Consider the following 6,585-nt stretch of genomic DNA (forward strand, 5'->3'; position numbering starts at 1 on the left):
TCACTAAGAAAAGTATTTATATAAACCTCTTTTCCTGTAAATATAGTTTGCAGGCTTCCAGATAGCTTGGGAGTGGTGAACTCAGTTCACATTTTAATCCTTTCCAAGAACTGCAGTGGATTATCCAAGCTTTATGCTGACTTATGAAGAAACAATCAAGATTCATTTCCAAATCTGAAGAAATACTGATGTTTGGCCATTGCTTAGTTCCTGGAGGACAACCAAAATTGAATTTATTCTAAATATAGGAAGGACAGCAATGTTCTTTGGAAGCCAAAGCTTGGCCTGGATATCTGGAACTCACTGAGAGGGCTCTGCCCCTCATGTTGCTTCTAGACTGGCATTCCTTTTAGTTATTTGCTAAACAGAGAAAAATTACAATCTTGGTAGCAAGCCAGGGCAACTACAAACTGAAGTATTGGGAGTCTTTAAACACAGATTTTTATATTGTTTATTTTATATTTGGTGTCCTAGAAAGGAGAAGACAGGACTTTTTTTAGAAAAAGGAAACATCTTGTCTTTTTGTTTGCTTTCATATTTGTAGGGTAAACTGTAGCACTGCTTATGCCAATAAGTTCCAGATCTGGCCAATGATCAGAACCACTTGGAGAGTTGGGAAAATCCATATGGTCAACCCCACCCTAGACTTCCTGAATCTCCATCTTGGAGATGGTGTTGAGACATGGGGGCAGGGCATCTCTATTTTTATTTTATTTATTTATTTTAGCTGGGGCTCAGCTAGAGCCCATGTGGGAATCGAACTGGCGACCCTGTTGCTCAGAGCTTGCACTCCTGAGCAAGCTCTTAACCAACTGAGCCACTCAGCTGGCCCCAGGGCATCTCTATTTTTAAAAACCTCCCCACATTGGTTAAATCATTTATAGTTAAATCCATGTAATGGAACACCAAGCAGCCTTTTGAAAGGGGAAGTATATCTACATGTGCTGATATGGAAAGATCTCACATTAGCCATACAGAATGTGTAGTAAATGCCCATGTAAGATGAAGTTGTCATGAATATATACTTATATATATTTACATATCTCCACTTAGATATGTATACTGTTTACATTTAGATGCATCACCAGAGACACCTGTCAGTTAGAAAGAATGCCACCTTCAGCACCAGAGCAAGATGATAGATTATAGGGGAGAGGGTCCAAGGGGAGTGACCAGAAAGACTAGGGTCACAGGAGCTAGGGACAATATCTATTTACCAACTGACACAAAGCATTTCAACATTTTCAGAACCGAATAAGGCTTAGTCCTGCATTTATATGCATCCAACAATTCTGGAAGATTTCCTAAGAGCCTGGCATCAGTGGCCTGTCAATCAACACTGACTGACTTAAGCAGGAGAATCTACTGAGAGCATATTGGGTAGAATCACCAGGAAGGCTTGGAAAACAGACAAGAATACAGGGAAAATGGTTAATTAGCCATAACCACAGGCAAGGCCACACCGCTGAACCAGTCCAGTGAGACCCCTGCTGCCATTACCCCTGGTCACTGAAGGCTGCTGCTGGCACCATTGCCATGTACAGATTTTGGAAGAGCAGTTTGCACATTGTCTTGTGACTATTTAGACATGTATCTGACTCTCCCACTGGACTGTGAGCCCCTTGAGAATAGAAACAGCGTCTTATTCATCTCCCAATTTCTAGCCCCCACCCTGGCACCGAGTGAGCAGAATGCCGAATGAAATAAATGAGCAAATAAAATTTAATTTCTAGATATGACACCACGATAGGCAGAGAGAGTGAGCTGCATTTACCTGTATGTGTCACTTTAGAACCTCAAAAATGAACAGATGCACACACTTTCTCATCCTTCATTCCTCCATTGCTGGTTTGTCAGATGTGGCTTCAGCAAAAACATATGGCTTGAGTTCATGGTGGGTTCATTCTGTCTCTTTCTCTGAACTGAGCATTCTCTTTAGCAGAGATTTGTATAAAAGCATGGCTTCATGAGGTTATCTTAATTTCAAATATTACATCCCGATGGAGTGGGTCTAGGGGTCAACTGTGCTTCCATCTCTAGTAGGACTTCTGTTTTAATCACCTCCACACATGAAAGAATGCCCAGCCCCATCTCTGAGCCTTTCCTAAGCAAGTAACTTGAAACTAAACATGATTCATATAAACCAGGATTCTGGAGAGAAGAAGCAAAAATAAACTATATCCTAAGAATGGCAGTGGTTTTCCTAAGAGCCACATAAAAGCCAGGAGTTGAGAACACATATCAGAATTCAGGCCCCTCTTGATACACAAGCAAATGTGTAACTCTTCCGTTTCCTTTGCTTTTTTTCCCAGGACACAAGAGGAGTTAGAAACTGGGAAACTGTGAAGATGAAGGATAATAGCAGGCTAATAATAATCAAGGTACAAAGAAAATAGATAGCATTTGTTTATTTAGGATTACATACTATCCACTTCCAGGAAAAGACCTAATACAATACACTATAAAAGGTATAAACTCAGAGGAATGAAAACTTATATTCACACAAAAACCTGAACATGAATGTTTGTAGCAGTTTATTTGTAAGAGCCCCAAAGCTGGAAACCCAGAGAACCTTCAAAGGATGAATTACACAAAGTGTGTTACATCCACATCATGGAATACTGTGTAGCAATAAAAAGGAATAAGTTACTGAGACATGAAAAATCTGGATGGATTTTCAGAAAATTATTTTGAGTGAAAAAAGCCAACCCCCCCCCAAATTGTATACTGCATAATTCTATGTATAGAACACTCTTGAAACAACTAAATTTTAGAAATAAGAACAGATTTGTGGTTGCCAGGGGATAAGGACAGGAGAGAAGCAGGTGGCTATAAAAGTGCAAGATGAGGGATTCTTGTGGCAATGGAATGTTTTGCATCTAGGCTGGATCAATATCAATATGCTGGTTGGGAAACTGTACTATCGTTTTGCAAGATGTTCCCACTGGGAGAAATTGGGTAAACGGTTCGCAGGATCCCTGTAGGTAATTCCTTACAACTGCGTGTTAGTCTGCCATTATTCAAAATAATAAATTTAATTTAAAAAAGAAACAAAAGAAAAATAGAAACAACACAAACCTGCAAAAATAGAAAATAAATATCTCAGAGACCAGAGCTCTAAATTATTTTTTTTATTTTTATTTTTTTAGCTGAGCCATCCTGCCACCTTTTGGTAGCTCAGTGGCTGCTCAGTTCAGGCGGGACTCGAACCTCTGTTGCTCAGAGCTCGCACTCTTGAGCAAGCTCTTAACCAACTGAGCCACTCGGCTGACCCTAAATTCTTATGATTAAGCATTAAACATATTTCTGTGCCTCCCTGCAGCAAAAGATAAAGAGGAGGCCATGACAGGTCATATATTCTTGTTCTGTGATGAAAGTAATTACAGTAAATTTTTAGGAGAGACAGTATTTCCCCTGGCAGTCAAATCTAAAAGAGAAATAAACTTCATCTTAAAATACAACCCACAGGGCACAAAACAAGTTCTACAGAGGTAAAGCAGGCTCAGAATTCAAGAGCTGTTCATTTTAATGCATCAAGATCCACGATTTGGTTAAGGGATGCTAGGGCAAAAAATGATACAACTTTCACAGCTGTACCTATACTTAAGTAGAGTAGATGACCACCTAAAAAAATGTGGCTTCAGGGAAACCAAAAAGACACTTCAAAGCACAGCTATGTCATGTCTTTCCTATATGGTTTCTGAAAGTCCATCATTAGGAATGCACTTATGTGGGCTAAAACTTCTTCTATTGAAAATTCAGAGACTGGGCCTTTCTCATATAATGCACACAGAGGGGCATCTGGGCATCTAAGAGACTCTGAAGAACATCTAAGAGAACATAGAAAAACTATGATACTCAGGAGAAAGTATCATACCCTTTCTTTTCCCATTAAGGGCACCCCCCAACCTGTGCTTCGGGTCCCAGCCCTCAAGCTCTCAGCTCACCCCACTCTCCCAGCAACTCCTACCCACTCACCCCATCCTACCCAACTAGATACCTGTATCAGTATATAAACTCTATTCTAATAATTATATCCAAACAACCCAACAATAAAACTCTACCCACCCCCTGGCTTCTACACCATTTCTTCCTCCCCTTCACAGCAAATTTTTCATTGCTCATAATCTTGGTATTCACTTTCTCACCTGTCTTTCTCTACTCAGCCCATTCCAAGGGCGCTCCACACCCCAGAGTATCCATAGTTGATTGACCTCCATGTTCCCAAATCTGATGGTTGCTTTTCTTGTTGTCATCTTACTAGTTCTCTATCACATCCTGCGTGACAAGGGCTGGGGGGGCTCGAGGAGGAGTGGCAAGGGTTAAGAAATCACAAGAGTCAAAAGAGTTTCTGTGGGCCAGGGGTCTCATCTCTGCAGATCGAGAGAGCCCTGATACCTGCGGCGTCAAGCTTTTATTTACAACAATCACAAAGAAGTCAATTTGAATATCTATACCCAGTTAATTGATTCAATAGACTGGCAGCTGCTTCACCGAAACTCATTGTGATTAAACATGAGTTGTGCTTTCACACAAGCGAATGATCCCCAGGTATGGCATCAGCATTCCGAGATCACCAGATAAGGAAGTTTTACTGAGATCGAAATTCCCTCTCAGGTCTTAGCATTCCAAGACACTTCCTTATGACTTCAAAGGATCAATGCGCAGGAGCATTCGAGTCGGCAGCTGCAAGGTGACAGTTCTCTGCAGCATTTCTACCCAGCTGCCCACTCCCTACTTCATGTCACACTTATTTTTCTTGTCTTCCATGACATCTCATTCTCCTGGTTTTCTTTTACCTCACTGGCTGGTGGCACATCCTAAAGTTGAGTTTTTAGAGCACATAAGAGATTTGCTGCATTTGGCTTGCTCTCCTCTGCCTCTTCTAACATGTAGAGTGCCCTATAGCTGGTCCTTTGTCTTCTCAAACTTCACTCTCTCCTTAGGGAGTCTTATCCAGTCCCATGGCCAGTTATTTCCACAGCTGTATTTCCACCTGTCATCTCTCCCGAAGAACTCCAAATCTATACATCCAGAGGCTGACTGCATCTCTACTTGGATGACTAATTGGCATCTCAAACTTAGCAGTCCAAAACAGAACCCAAGATTTTCTCCCTCAGCCTGTTCCTCATCTACTCTCCCCCATGGAAATAGTGAACACCCAGTTGCATAGGCCAAAGATTTTAGAGTTATCCTTGCTTTCTCTTTTCTCATCCCCAACATCCAATCCATCAGCAAATCCTGTCAACTCTACCTTATTCAGAATCATTCCCTAATCCACGTCACCATCTTCCCTTTCCTGGGCCACCTCTGGAACCACTCACTGATCTGCCAGCCTGAGTTCTCCATCCCTCATCCCCACCCCCAGCCCATTTTCTACACAGGAGTCAGAGTAATCCTTTCAAACATAAATTGGATCATGCCACTTTTTGCCTAAAACCCTCAATCTGATTCCCATCCCAATTAGATAAAACCCCAACATTTTGCCACAACCTACAAAGCACAAACCATCTGGGCCCTGCTATTCCCTCTCATTCCACCCTCTGCCAGGAGGGGCTCCAGCCTTGTGGAAGGGCACAGGCCAGGTCTGCCTTGTACCAGGGGTATTCTTAGGACCCAGTGCAGCCGGGGCACAAGAAACATTTGTTTATGAAACAATAAACCAATGATTTAGCAAGACAAAATTATAATTCTAAACCGGTACCAACAACTCTGTACCTCAGGGTCCCAACTTGAAAAGCCAGCAATTAATAACCACTACTCTTCCTGGTTTGCTGTGAGAGCTAATGGAAAAAATTTTCTAGTTCTAAAAGTCTACTCAATTGTTCTTTAATGGGTACATGCTACAGTGTAAGTCTTGTGATGGCATTTCGGGCTCCTCCTCGCTTTAGTCTGTGTGTGCAATGACACGGACTCTTGAGTCCTCAAGCAAATGCTCCTTTTGTGTCTTGTGGGTCTGCATCAGTGTATGATTAGTGCAGGATAAAGGATGTGTGTGAAGGGAAAAGGGTGAGAGTGTCGGGGAGAAGATAATTATTCTCAAGTTAAGCATGTTTGGGTAGGAACCAGCACATTATCCAGAGTCAATGAGCTCTGAGAGGCCACACAAAAGAACACACTCCTCGGAAGTAGGAATTGTGTTATAAATCTAGTGCTGGATCCGCTGGAGGCCTGACTGCCCTGCTGCTGCCATGGTCTAAAGCTGATGATTCCAGTTGTCTGAGCACAGAGTGGGTTTACTGCATTTTGTTACAGTTTTCTTTCTCTTGCAGGTATGTTTTGTTTAACATTCTCACGCATGCTTTGGTCTGTGCTTGTTGTGAAGTAAAAGGACTGGGGAAGCGGGTATAATACTCACCAGTCAACCTGCAACCACATCCGGTAGTTTACGGAGTCGATACATGCTCATTTTTTCTCATTTTCCTTTCCATTGCTTGCCTCCCCCGCCCCTTCTGTAAATATTTAAGTTTGTGCATTTTTTTTTAAAGATTTTTTTTATTGGGGAATTGGGGGGATGGGAACAGAGCTGGGGAATTGGGGGAAGGGGAACAGACAAGTTGCTGTCCTTTTGTTCTTCAGTCTAGT

Source organism: Hipposideros armiger, unplaced genomic scaffold (assembly GCF_001890085.2).
Source record: "Hipposideros armiger isolate ML-2016 unplaced genomic scaffold, ASM189008v1 scaffold_59, whole genome shotgun sequence".
Lineage (NCBI taxonomy): Eukaryota > Metazoa > Chordata > Mammalia > Chiroptera > Hipposideridae > Hipposideros > Hipposideros armiger.